This window comes from Phyllobates terribilis, unplaced genomic scaffold (assembly GCF_046119375.1).
Source record: "Phyllobates terribilis strain yellow unplaced genomic scaffold, ASM4611937v1 Scaffold_9__5_contigs__length_417890890, whole genome shotgun sequence".
In the NCBI taxonomy this organism is placed as follows: Eukaryota; Metazoa; Chordata; class Amphibia; order Anura; family Dendrobatidae; genus Phyllobates; species Phyllobates terribilis.
In genome coordinates, this window is record NW_027362769.1 from 55676547 (window position 1) to 55701919 (window position 25373).

A 25373-nucleotide genomic window follows, 5' to 3' on the forward strand; every position below is an offset into this window, starting at 1 on the left:
AACGTAACATGGTGTCCGCTAATTATTCAAGCAAATTTTACATTCAAAAAGTCAAATGGCGCTCCTTCCCTTCCGAACCCTGCCGTGCGCCCAAACAGTGTTTTTTCCTCAGATATGGGGTATCTGCGTGCTCATGGGAAATTGCACAACAAATTTTGGGGTCCATTTTTTCCTGTTACCCCTGCAAAAATAAAAAAATTTGGGTCTAAGGCTGTGTGCCCACAATGCGTTTTTTAAGCGTTTCCGCAGCGGCAAAAATGCTGCAGAAACACATAAAAAACGCATGGTAGAAGGCCTGCCATGTTCCCCAATGATAATCCGCATGTGCTGTGCACATGCTGCGGACATTTCCGCTGCGGATTATCATTGCGGAAAAAAACGCAGCACTACCAATTATTTTGTGGAAGTGCTGCGTTTTCGCCGCCATTGACTTGCATTAGAACGCATGCATTCCGCTTCACTAGATAAGGACATGCGGAATGCATGCGTTCTAATGTGCGGATGGTACCCAGGTCTAGAGGAGAGGTGACTCTCCTCCGGACCCGGGTATCATAGAAACTGTAAAAAAAAGAATAAAATAAAAAATAAAGATTATATTTACTTTCTGACGGCCCCAGCTGCACTCCTCCTCTCATGCCGACAGATCGCGGTACACTGAAGGACCTGCGCTGACGTCATAGTCATGTGACGGGTCACGCGACGCTGATGTCGACAGGTCCTTCAGTGTACCGCTGCCGGCAGCCAGGATGAGCGCAGCAAGACACCGGGGGCCATCAGAGGGTAAGTATAGATTTATTTTTTATTTTTTACCATTCTTTCGGTCACAGTATATAAATCCATGCCGTTTGCGTGGGTTTATATACTGTGACCAAGATGACAAGCACTTTCCAAGTGATGCTAAAATCGCTTGGAAAGCGCTTGTCAACCCGCATACGGAAATGCAAGTGAAGAACGCTTTACTTCCGCATGTCCCTGGCAGGAAAACGCAAGTGCAATCCGCATGCGTTTTTTTCTGCCAGGGAGATGCAGAAACGCTCAGGAAAAATCCTGAGCATTTCTGCATCGTGGGCGCATAGCCAAAGTAACATTTTTGTGAAAAAAAGTTAAATATTGATTTTTTTCTTCCAATTTCCAAAAATTCCTGTGAAGCACCTGAAGGGTTAATAAACTTCTTGAATGTGGTTTTGATGACCCTGAGGGGTGCAGTTTTTAAAATGGTGTCACTTTTGGGTCTTTTCTGTCATAAAGGCCCCTCAAGGTCACGTCAAATGTGATGTGGTCTCTAAAAAAAATGGTTTTGTAAATTTTGTTGTTAAAATGAGAAATCACTGGTCAACTTTTAACCCTTATATCTCCCTACTAAAAAAAAAATTTTGTTTCAAAATTGTGCTGATGTAAAGTAGACATGTGAGAAATGTTATTTATTAACTATTTTGTGTAACATATCTCTCTGATTTAAGTGCATAAAAATTAAAATTTGGAAAATTGCAAAATTTTCAAAATTTTCACCAAATTTCCGATTTTTTCACAAATAAACGCAAGTGATATCGAAGAAATTTTACCACTATCATGAAGTACAATATGTCACGAGAAAACAATCTCAGAATCAGCGGGATCCGTTGAAGCGTTCCAGAGAAATTACCTCATAAAGTGACAGTGGTCAGAATTGTAAAAATTGGCCTGGTCATTAACGTGCAAACCACCCTCGGGGGTAAAGTGGTTAAAGTGTATCCATCGTTTTAATTTTTATTTCATAAATCAATAGTTTACATGAAAATAAGAAACTTTGTAATATATCTTATCAAAGAAATTTGCTTCTATATTTGCTAAAATTGATCAGTCATCATCAAGTCTCAATTCTGAGGATTTAAATTTGTATTCAGTGAAGACAGACTTTCCCATTACTGAGATAGGAGATGGCAGCTGCTTCTGATAAGGGGGAAAAGCTGTCTCAAGCTCCTCCCTCTTCCTGCCCACATAGAATTGTATCAGTAGCAGCTGCCATCTCCTATCTCAGTAATGGGAAAGTGTCTTCACTGAATACAGATTTTACCTCAGAGTTTCATAATGAATGATACATTTTGGCAGAGAATGAAGAAAATTACAATGTTGTTTAATTTCATGTGTACTATTGATTCATGAAATAACAATTAAAACGAGGGTTACTCTTTAAGATAATCGGGAGCCTTAAAGGTCATGTGCTGGAGATGTCGGCTTCACTGCTGAAGCCAGTACCTTAGTCACATGAATGATGTACGGAAAGTCTGCAGGAAGTAAGCGGAGACCAGTGCGGACTACCGGAGCAATAGTGATGGAGCCATGGGGGGAACAAAGAGGAGAGAATAGGGATTTTGAATTGAACACCTTTCCTGCTGTTTCCTGACTTTTTGGAAAACCATTTTAAGCTATGTGCACACGGCGTCTCTTAGATTTCGGCACCGCCACATAGATTTCCCAGACAAAAACGCTTCAGGAAGACCGCGACGGTCGTTTTCCTGAGGTGTCTTTTCCAGCGGCTTTGCAGCTTTTTCACTTTATACTGGTAACTATAGAGAGCAGGCGGCTTCCTAGCGAAAGACGCTCAAAGAATGAACCTGTTCCTTATTTTAACCACTTCAGTTTCCGAATCCTAAAGTGGTTAAAAGACATAAGACAGAAGATGTGCACAGCAATGTTGCTTTGACATTGCTGTGCATTATGTTCATATTATGGGGTGCTTTATCTGGCAGATTCTAGGCTGAAAAAGACGCCATGTGCACACACCCTTGGGGTAAGTTCACACACAGTATTTTGATGTGGATTTTTTTATGTGCATTTATTGAGTGGCCATACCCACTCCCAGTTGAGTTCTGACCACTTTTCAAAAACTTGGCAAAGTGGTCCTAGACGGGCGAAAAAACACACAAAATTTTAAGCAATTTTACACTAGAAAACAAACGTAAACTGCTGGATGAATCGGCCCCTTCTTTTTCTGAAGCAGTCAAAAAACTCAGTGTGAACATCCCCTAAATGTGGTTTTTGGAGCAGAATCCACTTCAGAATATTGTGGGAACATACCCTACTGGTTTCTTTTAGCTTTCTGTTCCAGGAGTGTTTCCAGTTGACCAATCCGAATACAGCAATTTGAAGAGTGCGCTGGAAAAGCTGACCTTGGACGATTCAAGTGGGTCTGTTAGTTGGGACAGCAGTGCAGCTCTGGGTGCTGGCTGGAGGTGCGTCTACTACTGCCATTATCTGACTTATTTTATATCACTATATATTTTATTTCAGTCATTTCCTATACTTATGATGAAAATATACCATGCGGGCATTAATGTGTCCTACAGTGATCATAAGAGCACAGTTATCACCTACTGGCCGATTAATTGAGCATTAGATAGACATTTCAATAACTTTAATTTCTGAAAAGGGGTCATTTGTGAAAGGTAATTATTGATTTAGTGTGTAAGGCTGAAAAAAACCATCTTCAGCTCAGAAAATTCTTCTGTAACAATGATCAGGAGGAAAGCAAAAAAACGTTACAAGGTAAAGGCCAATTTTTGGCAGAACAAACCACTGGCTCAACAATTCATCTTGGTAATGTGTTAACCACTTGTATATTATACTCACGAATGGTATCTAGTCCCCTAGTGAATTCAGCATTGTATCACGCAGAGAGTTGCACAGTCTCACGCTCTTACAGTAAAGAATCCTGGTCTTGGCCCTTTTGTTATAGATACGGTACTGAATATATTACACTAGGTCACTCCTTAGCATTTCTTTTTAACTAATAATTTAATAATAATTAATAATTTTAACTAATAATTAATTGTATTACTCTTTCCTTGTATTGCAGTCCACCTATTCCATCTTTACTTTAATTTCCCACCTTGTACTTGCTAGACTTCGGCTTTGTCTTTCTTGCACACTGGTGGCCAAATCTGTGCACCATGTTCCATATGGAGTCTGACTAGTGAAAATGTATTTTTCATTGTTAAATCACATTTGTCACTTCTCGGCCCAAACCTCCAGCTTATCCAGATATGTTTGTGACATATTATCCTGCAATTCCATAGGTAGGATTGTCATCAGTACAGTATTGTGTAGATCTGAATCCTCATATCCTCATCAATACACATGTACATGTACACATGAGCCTGCTGGACTTCCCATAGAGAAGTCAGAAATGGTTTATTATCACCTCTGCCTTCCTGATTGTTTCCTAAACAAGTGCTATAGTTTAGGAAGCTATGACGGTGATCATGTGAGTACCGGTTGCTGGCAGCATGCGTTGCTTGGTTAGCCCCAGATTGACTCAGCAGTTTGCAGGAAGTTGAATTTTGTCATGTTTTATTACTGAATTCCCCTGTAACTGGGCCTGGCATATAAGCCCCAGTTACAGGGGAATTCAGTAATGACAAAATGAAGACAAAAGTTATTTGGATGACTGAACCAGAGACATTTTTAGAGATCTTAAAATCCCATGTACGAAAAAGAAAAATTATGCCTGGTGATGATCAGAAATGATCTGGTCTTGAACTGGTTTGTAGTCCATTCTACGACCTGCCTTGTGTATAGTAGGCAGTGCAAATAGCCTGGTGTTTCTCTGTTATGATGGACACCGCGTTACTGGTATTTTCCAGACCAATTTCTATTAGAGTGGTGGATCCCTATCGAGCACTAAGTAGTTTCCCATTTTATTAACACTTTTGGTATATTTGCCTCTCTATATAAATTATAACTAACGTTCATGTCCTGCACAGGTTGGGCTTCCTGGGGCTTTTACACATGGAGGTGTTTAACCAGAGACTGGAACAGGAATACAATGCATCTGTCATAATGACGTCCCCTACAGTCCCATACAAGGCTGTGCTGTCCTCTCCAAAGCTGATTAAGGTACTTTCTGTCTATGGCTTCCATGATGCAGTAATGCCTTATACATGGATCTGGTGGATCATAGGCTGCAAAACGTAACCACTCTGCGCTGTATTGTGGGCCACTCTGATTTGTTGTGCCATACGCCAAAACTAACTATCAGGGTGTTTCATTACTTCTGGGGGAAACAAAATCAGTAAAATTGGACTTTGATGTTGAGATGTTGACATTTTTTGTTCAGTATTTGCAGTTAAAGTGGTTTTCTGCTACTGTAACATTAATGACCTAATCCCAGCACTGGTTATCAATGTCAGATCGGTGGAAGTCCCAACAACTGGCATCACCAACAATCTGCTGTGTGCAGCGGTGGCCAGATGGATCCACACCGCTCCAGCACGCTGGTCACTAGTCACTGCCGGGTTCTGCAGATCGGCTCCAATTGTATGATCCCATCTAATTTTCCACATTATTCCTTTAGGAATATGGAGAATCGGAGATTACTATTGTAAATCCATCTGAATTTCCTGACAAATCTGTAGTAAAGGAATATCTTGAAGCTATGATTTTGGGTACAATTATTTCACCAGATGACTATCTTGGAAAGATCATGTCACTGTGTCAGGTCAGTGACCATTGGATCACAAAGATTTGAGGTGATATTATTGGGAAATTATATCATAAACATTAATTTTGCAAACACATTATATGTGTTATCTTAAACTCTCCATATGTTAAAGGGGTTGTCCAAGACTTAGATATTGATGACTTAACCTTTGGATGGGTGGAGGTCCGCAGCAGCTCCCCCGGCAGCTGGGTGTGCACAGTATACGGAGGTGGAACACCTAAGCTCTGTACATTGTGTAGAGACCGTTATCAGGTTCTGCAGCTCTGCTCTTATTTACTTCAATGGGAGCTGAGCTGTAGTACCTGAGAATGTCCACTACGTGGTGTCCTGACTCCATACACTGTTCACTTTTGGGTGCCATGTGAGCTGCAAACAATGGATCAGTGGGGTGCCGAGTGTAAGAAGCCCCCTGATCTATCAAAGTCCTAGATAACCCCGTATTATACAAGGACGGCAGATTATAGGAAATGTCACCCTATTTTGGAGTAGATGTAGCAAAACTAATGTAGGAGCCAAGTGGAGCAGAGACACGTAGCAGGCAATTTGGTTTCTGACACCCTCCATTATATCAGGTTTCCACTCCCTTTTAATGTAGCGGTCAGTGGCGTACCGCCAATGGCGGCAGACCACGCGACTGCTATGGGGCCCGTGAGCCGGGGGGGCCCCATAGCAGTCCAGGGGTGGACATACCACCGCCAGTGCAGCTGCACCGGGTCCCCACCATGCAGCTGCACCAAGGGGCCCGCAAGGTCCTGCTGCTCCCTGCACGTGGCAGTCAGTGAGCGATCCTTGCAGCTCCGCTGCTGTCAGGAGGAGAATAGCAGCGGAGCTGGAGGGTTCATCCTCTGCTTCCTCCCTGACCCAGGTGCATGCAGCTTGATGACGTCATCATGCAGCGCGCCTAGGTCAGGAAGAAAGCTGCCGGCAACCAGGAGGATGCTGGAGGGGAGCGAGCTGAAGTAAGTTGTTTTTTTTTTCGTTTTTTTTTACTGAAATGCTGGGGAGGGGAGGTGGGGGAGAGCAATGATGGGATGGTGGGGCTGGGGAGAGCAATAATGGGGCTGATGGGGCTGGGGAGAGGAATGATGGGGCTGGGAAGAGCAATAATGGGGCTGATGGGACTGGGGAGAGGAATGATGGGGCTGGGGAGAGAAATATTGGGGCTGGGGAGAGGGCTGATGGGGCTGGGGAGAGCAATAATGGGGCTGATGGGGCTGGGGAGAGGAATGATGGGGCTGGGGAGAGGAATAATGGGACTGATGGGGCTGGGAAGAGCAATAATGGGACTGGGGAGAGGAATAATGGGGTTGATGGGGCTGGGGAGAGGAATAATGGTATGGTGGGGCTAGGGAGAGCAATGATGGGGCTGGGGAGAGGAATGATGGGGTTGGGGAGAGCAATGATGGGGATGGTAGGGCTGGGGAGAGCAATTATGGGATGGTGGGGCTGGGGTGAGCAATAATGGGGCTGATGGGGCTGGGGAGAGGAATAATGGAGTTGTTGGGGCTGGGGAGAGGAATGATGGGATGATGAGGCTGGGGAGAGCAATGATGGGGCTGGGGAGAGCAATGATGGGGCTGGGGAGAACAATGATGGGGCTGGGGAGAGCAATAATGGGCCTGGGGAGAGCAATAATGGGGCTGGGGAGAGGAATGATGGGGCTGGGGAGAGGAATGATGGGGCTGGGGAGAGCAATAAGGGGGCTGATGGGGCCAGGGAGAGGAATGATGGGGCTGATAGGTTTGAGAAGAGGAATGATGGGGCCGGGAAGAGCAATAATGGCGCTGATGGGGCTGGGAAGAGGAATAATGGGATGGTGGGGCTGGGGACAGCAATATTGGGGCTGATGGGGCTGGAGAGAGCAATGATAGGGCTGGGGAGAGCAATGATGGGGCTGATGGGGCTGGGGAGAGGAATAATGGCGTTGATGGGGCTGGGGAGAGGAATGATGGGATGATGGAGCTGGGGAGAGCAATAATGGGGCTGATGGGGCTGGGGAGAGGAATAATGGGGCTGGGGAGAGCAATAATAGGGCTGATGTGGCCGGGGAGAGGAATGATGGGGCTGATATGGCCGGGAAGAGGAATGATGGGGCGGATGGGGTTGGGGAGAGCAATAAAGGGGCTGATGGGGCTGGGGAGAGCAATAATGGGGCTGATGGGGCTGGGAAGAGCAATAATGGGGCTGATGGGGCTGGGGAGAGCAATGATGGGGCTGATGGGGCTTGGGAGAGCAATGATGGGACTGGGGAGAAGAATTATGGGGCTGATGGGTCTGGGAAGAGCAATAATGGGGCTGATGGGGCTAGGAAGAGGAATGATGGGGCTGGGAAGACCAATAATGAGGCTGATGGGGCTGGGGAGAGCAATGATGGGGCTGGGGAGAGGAATGATGGGGCTGGGGAGAGGAATGATGGGGCTGGGAAGAGCAATAATGGGGCTGATAGGGCTGGGGAGAGCAATGATGGGGATGGTGTGGAAGGGGAGAGCAATGACGGGGGTTCTGGGAGAGAGCAATGACGGGGGTGCTGGGAGAGAGCAATGATGGGGTGGTGGGAGAGAGCAATGATGGGGGTGCTGGGAGAGAGCAATGATGGGGGTGGTGGGAGAGAGCAATGATGGGGGTGCTGGGAGAAAGCAATGATGGGCGTGCTGGGAGAGAGCAATGATGGGGTGGGGAGAGAGCAATGATGGGGGCCTGGGAGAGAGCAATGATGGGGGGCTGGGAGAGAGCAATGATGTGGGTGCTGGGACAGAGTAATGATGGGGGTGCTGAGAGGAAATGATGGGGGTGCTGGGAGAGAGCAATGATGGGGGTGCTGGGAGAGAGCAACGATGAGGGTGCTGGGACAGAGCAACGATGGGGGTGCTGGGACAGAGCAATGATGGGGTGCTGGGAGAGAGCAATGTCAGGGGTGCTGGGAGAGAGCAATGATGGGGGTTCTGGGACAGAGCAATGATGGGGGTGCTGGGAGAGAGCAACGATGAGGGTGCTGGGACAGAGCAATGACGCGGGTGCTGGGACAGAGCAATGACAGGGGTGCTGGGAGAGAGTAATGATGGGGGTGCTGCGAGAGAGCAATGATGGAGGTGGTGGGAGAGAGCAATGATGGGGGTGCTGGGAGAGAGCAATTATGGGGGTTTCACTTTGCTTGTACTGTGAAGCCTTGTATGTTTTCTGTGTGCACATAGCCTTACAGTTAATTGGGGAGAGTCACAGAGACTGAAAAATTTATATTATTGGCTGGTGAAGATTATAGTTAATGGGGGGCACAGTGCTGCTTATCACTTAATATTTTGATTACTAAGTGGCTAATAGTATATTAATGGGGGGGGTACATATCTGTATTCAGGGGCGCAGAGCAGGGGAGACACATGTATGCATACAATATGTGACCTTGTTATTTTCTAGGCTGGAGATCATCGTGACAAGATGAGTCGTGGCTGGGGGATGTCGACATGAAGGTCTGACCAGATGGAGAAGAAGCAGCAGAAACCGACTCTGATCAGATGAGACGTCAGCGGTAAGTGCCTGGATGTAAATATTATTCTGTATCTGCACTGTGTGACTTGGAGTGATAATGTTCTCTGTAAAATCCCTTAGGCTGCATTCTCACATTTGTGTGAAATGCCTGTGTGCTGCCAGATTTTTTATCGGCTGGTCCACGGACTCGTACAGTTTTATAGATCCATTCACACATCCATGAAAATCATGGATCTGAGAATGAGATCTGTGAGGGTCAGAGAATGTCCTGTTCTGATCCGATTTTGAGGATTAGAATAGGACATGCTCAATGCGTCGGTAAAACAGGGCAGCACACCGACACTGCACACTGATACAGGAATGTAGTCTTATTATGTATAGCACAGTCCCTTAGTATATAGTGTATTCACTTATTATGTATAGCGCCATCCTTAGTTATATAGTTTCCTCTTTTATTATGTATAACACCCTCCCTTATTATGTACCATCCTCTCTAGCGGCTCACAGTTGGGGGATAATACTGTGTTGGGTTCAGCATAATTTACCCTGGGAGTTGAGGTGGGGTACAGTAGGGTCATTATACTGTGCATGTGGAGGAATTCACCATGGGGGTTTCATACTGTGTTTGGGGGGCCCTTTTATTGGCACCACACTTTATGGGGCAATGAAAGAGAGATCTAGGACTTCAGCTGGAGGAAAATCACTATGTAAAGGATGGAAAGTTGTGAGATCTGATCTTTGGTGACCCCGACAATTATTTAAATTTTTTTTTTGGGGGGGGGGCCCAATTAGAGCTTCTGCTATGGGGCCCCATGATTCCTATGTACCCCCTTGGTAGTGGTAATGTATGTAGAAATAACGAAGACCGGATATACCAATTATAAGTCATTGGGACCCACAAGGATTCATTTTGTTTCATTTAGAAGACTGATCTCTTGGTTTATGGCTCCATGAGGAATGGCAGTCGTGATGCCAATGTGAACTACGTTCCAATAAAGCCAATTGCTTGTTTCCGCAGACCCGGTGAGCAGAGCAGAAGAGCTTTCTTTACATAGACGAACACCAGATCATGATGAAATATTTGTTCCCATTGAAGGAAGTTGTGGTTGATTTTTATGACAACTTAAAATCCTTATCTTCAGGATATGCAAGGCGAGACCTACAAAACCATGCAAAGCCTTCACCCCTTCCGCCCGGCCTTTGCTGTTCCCAAAACAAGATATATCTATATAGTCGAAAGATGGTACGATTGTTCTACATTTTCTTCTTACTCAACTCCAACTCCAAGAGACTGACAGTCTATTTGGTCAAGTTTGAGGCACATTATCACAAAAAGATCAGAATGCCCCATAAGGTAATCTCCTAGGGCCTCCTCTAGTGGTCTCGGACTCTTCGAGGAATAAGGGGCTTATGAGGTTTACCTTCTCCAGCAGCAATAAATGAGAGTACATAAAACCGTACACCATAGCAGGGTGTACATAATCGGGAAAGGAGAGCAAGAAACCAAATCCGTTCCAAGGTCTCAATCTTGACAGCGTTTAGCAACCTAAACCTTGTGAATCTCAGTGGTGCTAGGCCAGGAGTATCGAGCCAAGAAGCCCATAGGTCTTCACGTTTTTGCAGAGAGCCTGGAAGCTTTTGTTGATACGGAGATCACATGCACTGTGTTCATCATAAAATATTAAACTTTACAATTTACAAGATATAAAAGGAAATTGTATTTTCTACCAGCTTTACATAACTCAATAGAACAGGAGATTGTTAAAAAACAAAGCAAAACACCTTGTAATATATCTGATCAGAGAAATCTGCTTACTTATCCACTCCCCCTACCTCCTGAACTTGTCATAAAAAAAAAAATAACTCAAATCTAACTTGCTGAGAGAAGACGGACAGCAGGCTCACTGTGGTGTCGTGACGCTGCCCGTTATACTCTATGGAGAGTGGAAGGAGGAGTGAGACACAGACTGAGGAAAATGAGGACTGAGCTTCCTCTTAAGTGTTTTACCTTACATAAGAGCTGGATGCACAGCTACACAGCTCCGTACTGCTGTATAATGTTCTTCTGTCAACTTCCCCATTGCCCTGTATTTTATAAGCCCTTGAGGGCGGGGTCCTCTTCTCTGTACCAGTCTACTTGTTATATGTATATAACCCTGTTCACAAGTCCAGCACCCACAAATTAATGGTGCTTTAAAAAGAAATAATAATAATGTCCTCCATGCCTTTGCTTTGTCATCTATGTGCTAACTAGTGTTGAGCCACCCCCGTAGTGTTCGAGTTCGGTTCGGTTCGTCGAACACCCGTATGTTCGACGAACTGTTCATCGAACTGTTCGACGAACACCTTCGAACACCGTTAAAACCAATGGCAGGCAAACAAAAACACATAGCAACACATAGAAAACACATAGAAAACACTTCAAAGGTGTCCAAAAGCTGACAAACTGTTCAGAAGACACAACTAACACATGGAAAAGTGACAAGTACATATAGTCATGCGAAAAGAAAAGAGGTGGAGGAGTAAAAGGAGGGGAGACACAGATATAGGCATGTCATGCCCTTCTAAAACCAAAAAAGTGCGAAGCCGACATGGCCAGTCCGTTCCTGCCTGTGCGACCTCCGTGTCGCCGTGTTTGTGCCAGAGCTGCGTTGGACCCTGACGGCCAGCCCCCCTCTCCCAATACTGGTGCCTGTCCGCTGGTGGGTTGAGCGAGCCCCCCTGCGGTGGAGGCAGGTCTAAGCTTTTTCATTTAAATTGTCTCTCTAATTTGAATGAGTACACTTTAAATCCTTTTACAAGGATCTATTGGAGGGCAAGTCTGATGCCAGCAGCTGCTGGAATTCCAGCTCCAATAGCGTCCACTAAAGCTTCTGCAGTTAAAAAGCTTTTATAAGGATCGAGCTTGGCGGTCCACCGCAAGGCATCCTACCGTCAGTCCCAGCCCCTGTGCCTTGGGGTGCCTCCCGATGCTCTTCACTGAGTATCCTGGGGGCCCGAAGCATTTCCTTTGAAAAAATTAAGTGTCCAAACTACAGGTAGTGTAGCTTGCTTAACAGCTGGGATAATCCGCTGACTAGCAGACACTGCTACTAGGCACAAAGTATTTCCTGGGCTAGATGCAGTTAAAAATTTGTAATTAGATACTCTCGTTGGATGCTGAGAAAGCATTCCATAGAGTCTTCTGGCACGCCATATATTATTCTCTTAAAAAGCTTGGGGTAGGGGTCTAGGGGACCTTTTTATAGCCAAAATCACAGCCCTGTATCGCAATACATCACCTAGGCTGAAGATAAATGGAACTGTAGCACCCCGAGGGCTCGGTTGCTACAGAGGTATTGCACCTCACCCAGAGGTGTGATATCTCACTCTCAGGTAAGGATGGAGTGTGGATCAGGACCCCGACACCTGCATGCATTACACCACATTGCCGTGGGGCAGGGCGACCAATATGCCCCTGAGATGGGCACGACAGTCCCTGTCCCTGGCTGGAGTGGGGGGAGGGAACACCGAGGAAGGGGAACCCTGTAGTGCAGGAGCAGGGAGTAAGCAGTTCCTGGGTGCATTGAGAAGGGAGTATAAAAGGTGGGCACCATCTTAGTTCAGTGCAGAGAAGTCTGAGCAGAAGTGACAGGGAGCAGGGGCTCTGCATGAGCTCTGCTCCGGAGGCTGGCCTAGTAACAGAGGCCCAGGCCTGGAAGAGGGAGAAGGAAGGAAGAGGAGCGGAGAAAGCTCCAGGAACGAGGAACGAGGGGATCCCAGGGGTGCGGACTGGCGAGTCGCCACCGCACGCCCGAATCCACCTGCGTGGAGGGGTCAGGCCAAAGGGGGAGACCGGTCCCAGAAAGTAGTGGAGGCGGGAAACGACCCTCAGCTAGAAACTGGAGGCTGTGACATTTTATGTGGCGCAACCCCTCGCTACACCCGCTAGGAAGGCACCACATAGGGTCAGGGAAACTGGCGCCAATTTTACCAAGAGGAAGCCCAAGGCAGCCGAACAGAAGCGTGGTCACTGGTGGGGTAAGAAAGGCCAGAGAAAGCACACACAAAGGGGGTCCTGTGAAGCGCTCCAAAGTTATCTGGGAGTTGGCCGAGCCCCTCACTTGGTGAGCACAGTACGACGTGGGCAGCCGTTACCTGCAGATGTGGTCTGGATAATAAAAACTGTGAGTAAAGGCCCTGGACTGCATCACTGACTCTGTGTCGTTACTGCTGCTGCCCTGCACCATCACCCCCATCCTCCGCATACACTGCCCTGAGGCTATACTCCTCCCGTGGGGAGTTATACTATGCTCTGCTGCACCCACAACACCAGCCTCAGCGGTCTGCCCTGCAGCGGCGATTCACTCTGACCGCAATCCACGGGTGGCGTAGTCGGACATTTAAACATCAAGACCACATAAATAGTTCCGCCACTGGTTTGACCGCCCTGAGCAACGGAACCGGGTCGCAGCCACGGAGACTACAACCCCCAGCATCCACCAAAAAGGGTCCGGCTCCGGGTGTCCCAAGGCCCAGGGGGCGCGTCAGAACATTTTCATCACCTTTCATAATCACCAATGGGACAAGGCAGGGATGTCCTCTGTCCCCTCTCTTATACATCCTAGTGACGGAGCACCTGCTCTCATCAATTCGCCATAACCCCAATATTAGGTGGATTGAGGTGGGAGGCACCGAGTACAAGTGCTCTGCATTTGCTGATGATGTTCTAGTATATATCACTCAATCACATATATCCATCCCTGCTGTTATGGCTGAAATAGATCACTTTGTTACATGGTCAAATTTTAAAATCAATGCAGCGAAGTCTGAGGCCCTCGATCCCTCCCCAAATCCATACAGGATTCCATCCAGTCCAACTTTCCCTTTGCCTGGCCCTCACAGGGTATCAAATACTTAGGAATTCGTATTCATAGAGACCTCTACCGTCTATGTTATCTTAATTTTGGGCCCTTTATTGAACAACTCCATACAGACCATGGTTGGCAAGTTAGAACTGTAAGATTCACTACATGAACCACTGGTGTTTTGTGGAAAAGCACATGAACACTGTGTTCCAAATTATTATGCAAAAAGTGTTTAGGAGTGATAAGGGAAGAATTTTTTTGTTTGTCAGTTAAACTTATTGATGGTGATGTGTGTCAGGGCTCTTTATATCACTGTAAGCAATTGCAGACACCTGTGCTAATTAGTTTGGCAGGTGTGTCCAATGAAAGGCAAGACTACTTAAGAAGGCTGTCCCACATTATTAAGCAGCCTACATTTTCTGCCAAAATGGGAAAGAAAAAGGATGTGTCGGCTGCTGAGAAGCAACAAATTGTGGAGTGTTTAGGTCAAGTACAAACAACATTGCCAAGACACTTCATCATGATCATCGCACAATCAAGAAGTATGTAGCTGATTTACAGTACACACGTGTGCGTGCTGATAAGGGAAAATTGAGGACTCTTTCCTACAGGCAATTACGTCAGGTTAAAAGAGCGGCGGCAAAAAAGCCTTGTCATAGCAGCAGACAAGTTTTTGAAGCTGCTGGTGCCTCCAACGTCCCCCAACAACAAGATGCAGGGTCCTTCAGAGGTTTGCAGCTGTGCGTAAGCCACCCTGTCGACCTCCTCTATCCACTGTACACAAGCAGAAACGGCTCCAGTGGGCCAAACAATACATGAAGACTGACTTCAAAACTGTTTTGTTCACCGATGAGTGCCGTGCAACGCTCGATGGTCCAGATGGATGGAGTGGAGGATGGCTGATTGATGGACACCCCATGCAAACACGGCTACGGTGCCAACAAGGAGGAGGTGGAGTAATCTTTTGGGCTGGAATCATGGGGAGAGAGATTGTCGGCCCCTTAAGGATCCCTGAAGGGGTAAAGATGAACTCCATAATGTATGTGGAGTTTCTCAAACAGCACTTCCTGCCAAGGTTCAAGAAGAAGAACCGTGTGTTCCGCAGCAAGATCATTTTCATGCATGATAATGCACCGTCTCATGCTGCTCATAACACATCTGCATCTCTGACTGATATGGGCATAAAAGGGGACAAACTTATGGTGTGACCCCAATGCTCCCCTGACCTCAACCCCATTGAGAACCTTTGGAGCATCGTGAAAAGGAGTGTCTATGATGGCAGGAGGCAGTTCACATCTAAGCAACAGCTCTGGGAGGGTATTCTGTCCTCATGCAAAACAATTGAAGCCGAAACCATCCAAAACCTGACAAATTCAATGGAAGAGAGAGTTCAGAAGCTCCTTTCGAACAAGGGGTCCTATGTGCAAATGTAACATCACCTAGAATAAAGTTTTGAGTTGAAAACTGTTTGATTTCAGTTTCTAATAACCTGCTAATGCTTATAATTTCAAAAATGACCATTTTTTTGTTCTTTATTAAAATGAAAAGGTTGATCGAAGAGTGTGGGGGATCTAAGAGTGTGGCAACCCAGTAGTCAGGATTATTTCGAATTTTGACAATCTGAGGGTCATGTTGCAGGTAGTGCAGCAAGAAGGCACTCATGTGTCTTGCACATCTAGGAGCCCCAAAATTATTTTCCAGGCTAGATGCAGCTAAAAATTATTATTAATTTGAAAGCTGGTGGAGCTTAGTATAGATGGCCTAATAGAATCAGTACTGCAAACTGCTACAAGGCCCAAATTATTTTCCAGCCAAGATACAGATAAACATGGTTAGTAATTTTAAATCTGGTGGAGTTTAGTATAGATTGCCTAATAGAATCAGTACTGCACACTGCTACAAGGCCCAAATTATACTCCAGCCAAGATACAGATAAACATGATTAGTAATTTGAAAGCTTAAAACGGTTGGTGAGGTGATTTTAACAAATCATCAAGCTTTTACTCTCCCCAGGATGACACAGTGGTAGAAAAGTCGTTTTGGATCCATGATTTGTTCATCTTTATGAACGTGAGTCTGTCTACATTATCAGTGGAGAGCCGCGTGCGCTTATCTGTCAGCACACCACCAGCAGCGCTGAACATACGTTCAGACAGAACTCTGGCTGCGGGGCATGACAAGATCTCCAAGGCGTAAGTGGCGAGCTCCGGCCATTTATCCAGATTGAAAGCCCAAAAAGAGCAAGGGTCCAGTGACACAGTCATGGCTTCAATGTTTACTTGGAGATACTCCTGTACCATCGTCTCTAGGCGTTGACTATGTGTCAGACTTCTTGTCTCCTGTGGCCTTGCAAAGGATGGGCTAAAAAAGTGGTGAATTGATTCCGCAAAATTGATGTTACCAGCAGATACTGTGTTTCTGTTACGGTTTGAGTGCTGAACACTCGACGGTCTCATGGTTGGCAAGTTGGAACTGTGAGATTCACTACGTGCACCACTGGTGTTTTGTGGAAAAGCACATGTAAGATTCTGCAACAGTCTCTGCTGATACTCCTGCATGCGTGCATCCCTTTCTATGGCAGGAATAATTTCTGCAAATTTACTTTTGTACCGGGGATCTAACAGTGTGGCAACCCAGTAGTCAGGATTATTTCTAATTCTCACAATTCGAGGGTCATGTTGCAGGTAGTGCAGCAAGAAGGCACTCATGTGTCTTGCGCATCCAGGAGCACCAAGTCCCTGTTGTGTTGGTGGCGAGGTAACAATCATGCTTCCTTCCTCTGTCCTCTCCCCCCAACCTCGCACAACAGAAATGTGATCAAGGTCTCCCTCATCTGATGAGTCTTCCATCAGTTCATCCTCCACTTCTTCCTGGGCTCCTGCACCTTCCTCACTAGTTTGGCTGCTACCATGCGCCCTGGTAAAACCTTCTCCCCCACCCTCACATGCCTGCCGCCTTGGTGCTGCCGATCGTCTGGACCTTGCAGATGTTAGCCCTTCCACATACAACTCCTCCTCCTCTACTTCCTCCACCTCTTCTTGTGCCACCACCTGACTCTGAATTCTGTTTAACATGTGCTCCAGCATGTAAATCACCGGAATAGTCATGCTGATAATGGCATCGTCAGCACTAAACATCTTCGTCGCCATTTCAAAACTGTGCAGAAGGGTGCATAGGTCCCTGATCTGAGACCACTCCTCCAGCGTGATTTGCCCCACTTCTGGATCTCGTTGTCCCAGGCTATACGTCAGAACGTATTGCACCAGGGCTTGTCGATGCTGTCACAGTCGCTGCAACATGTGCAGAGTTGAATTTCACCAGGTAGGCACATCGCATTTTAGCCGTTGAAGTGGCAGGCCCAACGACTTCTGTAGAGATGTAAGTCGCTGAGCTGCGGGATGCGAACGGCGGAAGTGAGCACACAGCGACCGTGCCCTCTGCAGAAGGCCATCTAGTCCGGGATAGTGGCCTAAAAATTGCTGGACAACCAGGTTCAACACGTGAGCCATACAAGGCACGTGTGTGACATTGCCCCGGTGAAGGGCCGCACCCAGGTTGCAGCATTGTCGCACACGGCCTTCCCTGGTTTCAGGTCCAGTGGAGACAACCATTTATGAAACTGGTTCTCCAGAGCTGACCACAACTCCTCAGCTGTGTGACTCACATTTCCCAGACATTTCAAAGTAAAAACCACCTGATGACGTTGAGCCCTGCTGCCAGCATAGTAAGGAGGTGTGCAGTATCACTTCTGCGCAGTTAGAAAGCTTGTGACATGACCAGACAGGCTTTGGTTGCAGGTGGAGGACCGAGAGGAGGTTGAGGAGGCAGAAGCAGTGGAGGAACTTTGAGATAAAGAGGATTGACGCACAACTCGTGGGGACGGCAAGACTTGGACAGCAGCCCCTTGTCCTGCTGTCACTATAGTTACCCAGTGCCCAGTCAGCAACATGTAACGCCCCTGTCCATGCCTACTCGTCCTAGTGTCTGTGGTGAAATGCACCCTGTCACACACAGAGTTTCTCAAAGAAGCGGTGATGTTGTGTGCGACATGCTGGTGGAGCTCAGGAACACCTTTCTTTGAGAAGTAGTGCCGACTGGGCATCTGGTACTGGGGCACTGCGACGGACATAAGGTCTCGAAAATCCTCTGTGTCCACAAGGCAGAAAGGCAGCATTTCTGTAGCCAAGAGCTTGCAGATGGTGAAATTCAACCTCTTAGCTTTCTCATGGCTAGGAGGAAATGGTCTTTTACTTGTCCACATCTGAGGGACCGAGGGCTGGCTGTTGTGCTTAGACGGGGTTGAAAAGGGTGTCCCCAGCAAACTACCGGTCTGTGAGGAAGATGCAGGCGGACATATTAGGTTGCCTTGATCCAAAGGTGGTGCTATCGATGTCGGACGGCGCTGAACACCAGCTGGTGTTTCCACCTCCATAGAAAATGATGACCTGCCAATCACGCTGGCTGTTGCGGGTAAAGAGGTAGAATCATAGAATCATAGAATCATAGAATGGTAGAGTTGGAAGGGACCTCCTGGGTCATCTGGTCCAACCCCCTGCTCAAAGCAGGATTCACTAAATCATCTCAGACAGATGTCTGTCCAGCCTCTGTTTGAAGGCGTCCATTGAAGGGGAACTCACCACCTCTCGTGGCAGCCTGTTCCACTCATTAATCACCCTAACTGTCAAAAAGTTTTTTCTAATATCTAATCTGTGTCTCCTCCCATTTAGTTTCATCCCATTGCTTCTAGTCTTTCCTTGTGCAAATGAGAATAAAGATGATCCTTCTACAATGTGACAGCCCTTGACATATTTGTAGACAGCTATTAAGTCTGGCAGGTCTGCGTCCCAAAACAGGTGTGACTGCTGTCCCCCCAGTCACAGAGGATGAAGAGGCCGCGGATGCACAAGATGTGGCAGACGGTGGTTGGCCCGGCCGGCTAGGCCGCATTTTAGCACAGTGAGCTTCCCACTGCAACTTATGCTTCATATCCATGTGCCGTTTCATGCATGAAGTACTCAAACTATGTATTTTTTGGCCTCTACTTAGCTTTTGCTGACAAATGTTACAGATAACACGAGTTGGGTCATCTTTATCGATCTGAAAAAATGCCCAGGCTATGTAAGGCTTAGCACCCATGCGACCTGAAGAGCCACCCCGACTTGTGGTCAGAGGCAGAGTTTTGTTTGAGGATGCAGTTGTTGACGTGCTTCCAGTACTACATCTCTGTCCAGGAAGGCGCAACCTGACCTTGTCGTCACTAGCATCCTCCTCCACCTCCTCTGCTGACCTCATCGACTGGCTGACTGTGGGTTGACAGTAAGTGGGATCTCCAACCTCGTCATCATCACCCTGTGTGTTATCACACCCGTCGTCCTCAGAGCCAACCTCTTCCTGCCCTGACAAAAAACTAAAGTTGTCGCTACAATCAGGTATTTGAGTCTCATCATCGTCTTCCTCATTGTCTCCACCAACAGGAGTTACAGTTTGGGAACTTGGGTCGACATTATGGTCAGAACCTTCTGCATCTGGTCCTGGATCCGACTCATAAAGATTCTGGGCATCAGTGCAGATCATTTCCTCGTCTGGATTCACAGAAGCTCTGGAGCCAACCTCTGATTCCCAGGCTATAGTATGAGTAAACAGCTCTGCAGACTCAACCATCTGTTCTACCCCATACTCAGATGGGCAGCTGGAGACTTGGGAGCTGTGAGGAAGCAAGTGCGATTGGGGTGACACCTCTGAGGACTGGAGTATTTGTGATGTTGAAGTTGAGGTGGAGGAGAGCCCACTTAAAGGAGCACTTGATATCCGTTGAAGCACCTGCTGTTTTTGTGCCTCATCTGGAATTTGTAGCGATTGGCGTGGCCGTAAGAAAGGGATCTTATCACATTGTCCGCTAAAAGAAGTAGACATCTTAGTTTGGCTGGAACATGGTCTTTCTTCTGCAGATGTTACTGTTGCTTTAACACCTACCCCACGGACACAACCTTTTTTCCCTTCCCAACATGCCTATTCCCCTTTCCACCAGCAGCAGGCCTTTTTCCACTCATTTTGGTGGTTAACTAATTCACAACTCTGGAGTTGTTAGCACAAAAAACAATGGATGGGAACCGAGCAGAGCTGAGTGGCCAAACTGAGATATTAGCCCAAAAGTATTGACTGGGTTAGATGTAGATAAAAATTATTTTGAATTTGCAACCTGGTGGAGGTTAGTATAGATGGACTAATAGAACAAGTCCCACACACTGCTACAAGCCGAAATATTTTTTCAGAGCTAGATGCAGACAAAAATTATATTGAATTTGCAACCTGGTGGCGGTTAGTATAGATGGACTAATAGAACAAGTCCCACACACTGCTACAAGTCGAACTATTTTTTCAGAGCTAGATGCAGAAAAAAATTATATTGAATTTGCAACCTGGTGGAGGTTAGTATAGATGGACTAATAGAACAAGTCCCACACACTGCTACAAGCCGAAATATTTTTTCAGAGCTAGATGCAGACAAAAATTATATTGAATTTGCAACCTGGTGGAGGTTAGTATAGATGGACTAATAGAACAAGTCCCACACACTGCTACAAGCCGAAATATTTTTTCAGAGCTAGATGCAGAAAAAAATTATATTGAATTTGCAACCTGGTGGAGGTTAGTATAGATGGACTAATAGAACAAGTCCCACACACTGCTACAAGCCGAAATATTTTTTCAGAGCTAGATGCAGATAAAAATGATATTGAATTTGCAACCTGGTGGAAGTTAGTATAGATGGACAAATAGAACAAGTCCCACACACTGCTACAAGCCGAAATATTTTTTCAGAGCTAGATGCAGAAAAAAATTATATTGAATTTGCAACCTGGTGGAGGTCAGTATAGCTGGACTAATAGAACAAGTCCCACACACTGCTACAAGCCGAAATATTTTTTCAGAGCTAGATGCAGATAAAAATTATATTGAATTTGCAACCTGGTGGAGGTTAGTATAGATGGACTAATAGAACAAGTCCCACACACTGCTACAAGCCGAAATATTTTTTCAGAGCTAGATGCAGAAAAAAATTATATTGAATTTGCAACCTGATGGAGGATAGTATAGATGGACTAATAGAACAAGTCCCACACACTGCTACAAGCCGAAATATTTTTTCAGAGCTAGATGCAGATAAAAATTATATTGAATTTGCAACCTGGTGGAGGTTAGTATAGATGGACTAATAGAATGATGCTATGCCCAAAAGGTTTTAGTTCACTAGGTGCAGTAATAAAATTGGTATTCTATACACAGGTGGTGTAGCTTGCAACACAGATAGACTACTCCACTGACTAACACACACTGCAAGAGGCCAAAAAGGATTTGCTTTGGTAGATTTAGCCAAATGCTGTGAAAAAAGCTTGCACAGCACTGGCACAGACCTGCCTGGCAAAAACTGATAGGAACTGATGTAACTTAGACCTGAAATGGACTGCAATTACAATTAGTCTTTACTCCCAACCTATCTATTTAAGAGCACAGACCTGCCTGATAAAAGTCATAGGAAATGATGTAACCTAGTCCTTAAAAGGACTGCAATCACAACTATTCCCTACTCCCAAGCTATCTGTAGATTTGTGCGAAAATTGGCTTGAAATTAACAAAGTATAGCGCACACAGCAACAGCGGTGCCGTCTAACACACAGCTGCAGCAGTGAGAAAATGGTGGCGACGGGGAAAATGGCTGGACATGTGACATACACTGCCAATGGCACATGCCATTGCTTGTGTGAAAAAAAGCACTTCGCTCCGTGTGTGCGCTGCTGATAGGCTGACAGATTGCACCTCCCCACTGTAAATGCGGGAAAGAGAAAAAAAATGGAGATCTTCATTATTTCTGCAGAGATCCATCCCCTGCCCCGCTGTACACTCAAACTGCGCATTAACATTAATTTTCAGCATTACTGAGAAAAAATCCAGTTATGATTTTGGTGCACGAACAGTTATCGAACATAGCCTCGAACAGCCGAATTTTTTTCAAATCGTTCGTGTTCGCCGAACAGTTCGATTCGAACACTGCTCATCTCTAGTGCTAACTAAGGAATAAAGAGCAAGAATCCCTCTGTAGCTGCCAGGAGTCTCCTCCCTCCAGCTCAGCATCTGTTGAAAATTAAGAGATAAAGCCTGCAGAGGGGAAAACTGGTGACTATCCAGAAAAACAAGTCCTATAATGGCCAGAAAGTGTTATACCTTACGCACAAACACAAGACTGGTTATTCGTAAACGTTACTTGAAAGTACAACTACAAAAAAAAAAAAAATTGAAGTTAAGTATTGCACCACCTGGTGTTCAAAGTGTGTTTCAATTTGCATGTCCATCTAATAAGCTGAATGCTAATGGACCTATGTCCCCCCATCCTGTCCTCTGCACAGTTATCCTCTGTTCACTGTGAAGGACCAATGGGAATAGCTTTCTGTGCACAGACACAGAGATCTGGCTGTGCGGAGACTGAGCATGTGTGTCCTCTAGCACTTAGCTCAGTAGACGGACCTGACGTTGCTGTACAAATTAAACAACAGGTGGCGCCATATTATGTAAATGTCAGAACTCCTTCCTGGATTGTTTTTTTTTTTTTTCACGTAAATGTCAAATATTGCTTAATTTTCATGATCTACACCATGGATGTAATGGCAGAACCATCCGATTTATATGTTAATATATCTGTTTGGGTCTACCTACTTTCCATGGACTTGATGTATTAGAACATCTGCAATTTTTGATTAGTGTAAGAACATTTCTAATGGACGAATACATATGTTATTATGATATATAGCTTTGACTATGAAGACGCGGGATACTAACCTGCTGATCTGGTGAAAATGAATATTTTATTGAATGGTTGGCCGGTGGAAGAACTAGTGACTATTGCACATAAGTAAGTGTTGTGGCCATGAAACCTAATGAATTATTTTAAGGGGAAAATGGAAGATTACATATGTAATAGTAAATTGTATGTAGCCCCTAGAGCTGGAATTTAAGGGAGGGGTGACTGGTTGGGGTCCCTAGAAAGGTTCTCCTTTGATTCGGAGGGCTGGTCTATTATTGGGTGACATGCCACTTTCTCCTGTCCTGAATGTTAAATCTGCCTATTTATGTGCTTCTTCCCCATGTTTGAGGGAAACTGGGTAATAACATCTATGGCAGGTTGATGGGTGCCTATATAGACTGGAAGCCACTATATAGAAATTATTGGTACTTGGTAGATGAGGACTCGTTAAAGGGCTTCTTTATACTCGTTATTGTAGAGGATATGTTCTTCGTTAGAGATGGGCTTTACAAAGGTGAATAAACCCCAATTAACAAGAAATTGAGTTACATGTGATTTTTAATGAGCTCACGCTTTAACTTAGGGAAAAGGCGTATGAAGTGGGTAAAGCAATGTGTGAACGGTTACGTGACTCCATACCAAGAGAGCTGTTTGAGATAGCAGTTCCATCGGTAGCAGGATAATTGCTCGAGAAACGTAAGTATTAATTACTACCTTTGTCTGGTGTGTCCAATGTAGTGAATAAAGGAGGATCTAGGCCAGGAAACCTGGATGTTCGTCTCCTTCCATTAAAATAAAGTAGAAAAGCATGGCATTCTTTAAAAAAAAAACGATCCGTGTTAAACTACCCTCATGTGGTTTTTCACACTATAATTTTCAGTGTTTTTTTATATTTATGCTATAAAATCCTATGCTACTGGAAAGTGAAAAGGGTATCCCAACAAGAGACGCAGTCTATAGATTTGTCATGTATGACACTTTATGGGATATTCCTATTAAAGGAAACCTGTCATGTCCTCCAAGTCTCCCAAACTGCTATTATCCTTCATTATGATGCAGGAATCAAAAGTTGATTGCTATGTGCAGTAAAAACATTTCTTACATCGCTGCTAGCAATAGGCAAATTGGCTGGGACTAGTCCGGGGGGGGTCTATTGGCTGGGACTAGTTCAGAGGGGGGGATCTATTGGCTGGGACTAGTCCAGAGGGGGGGGATCTATTGGCTGGGACTAGTCTGGAGGGGGGAGCTGCGGCATCTATTGTCTGGGACTAGTCCAGAGGGGGAAGTGGGGGTGCGCAATGTATTGGCCGCCAATACTAGTCCAGAGGGGGGTGGGCATCTATTGTCCGGGACTAGTTCGGAGGGGGGCGGCTTTATCTATTGGCCAGGACTAGTCCGGCCTCATGTGCTATAATCATGCCCCCTCTTTGTGACTGAAGAAGAGATCAATGTCCCTGTCATAGTTTTAGTGTAGGACGTCACTCACTTCCCAAAATTTCCTGCACCGAGGCTGTGATGGGAACAATAAGGAAACATCCGATTCTAGTCACCTGAGCGCTGCTGCCAATCACAGGCTTGAGCAGTTGGGTCCTCCAAACGGAGCAGGCAGCACAGACCTCAGAGCGAACTGCGTTGGATTTATTTTTTTAAATATATATTTTTTAAGAGCATCCATGTCTTAAAAGAAATTCTCAAATCTGCACAGATATTTTTCCTTTATAAACACAAATTCTGTACTGAACTTTATTGCAGATATTGATGGTGAATCCTCAATAATTACACCACATGTAAACATATTGTAGTCTTACAATAGTGAGAGCATTAAAAGGTGTTGGAGCAAGTAACTGTTCTTCTTGTGCTTATTACCCTTAAGATCATTCAATACAGAATAGAATATTAAGTCTTTACAGCAGACGGCAACTTGGGGCCCATATTTCCAGGTCATAACCTAATTCATTGGGTTACACTGTAAGGCTGAGTTCACACGATGCGTTTTTCATGCGTTTCCGCGGCGTTTTTGCAGTTGCGTAAACGCTGCGGAAGCGCATGAAAAACGCATGGTAGAAGGGCAGCAATGTTCCCCAATTGAAATCCGCATGCATGTCAATTAATTTTGCGGAAACGCTGCTCTTTTGCCGCCATTGACTTGCATTAGACCGCATGGAATCCGCATCACTGTATATGTTGATGTGCTTTTCATGCGGTCTAATGTGCGGATGGTACCCGGGTGTGGATGAGAGGACTCTCATCCAGACCCAGGTACCATTAAAAAAAAAAGAATAAAATAAAAAATATATATATTCTCACCTCCTGACGGCCCGTGCAGCCCTCCTGCTTGATTCCCCGCACTTCGCGGTTGAATGAAGAAGGACCTTCGCTGACGTCAGAGTCATGTGACCGGTCACGTGACGCTGACGTCAGAGTCATGTGACCGGTCACGTGACGCTGACGTCGGAAGGTTCTAAAGTCTTCACTGCCGGCAGCCGGGACCGAGCGAAGCAGGACACCGGGGGCCATCAGAGGGTAAAGTATATATTTATTTTTTATTTTTTGACATTCACACACTATATAAATCCATGCCGGTTGCATGTGTGACACCCCAGGGGTCTGGTTGCCACAGTAATAGAGATATTATGTCTGAGAGCAAGTGGGAGGTTTCTCTGGTCAGGAGCCCTAAGCATGCAACACTGCCCACCCAGACCTGGGAGGGGAGGAATCTGCCCTTATAAGCTGGGTCTGGGGCGGGATTAGGTTAGACAGAGAC

General features: G+C 45.8%; 1 pseudogene; it reads left to right on the forward strand.

Annotated features, from left to right (window-relative positions):
* Positions 1 to 25373, forward strand: part of LOC141160822 (translation factor GUF1, mitochondrial-like) — a 48734-nt pseudogene that overhangs the window by 5261 nt on the left and 18100 nt on the right.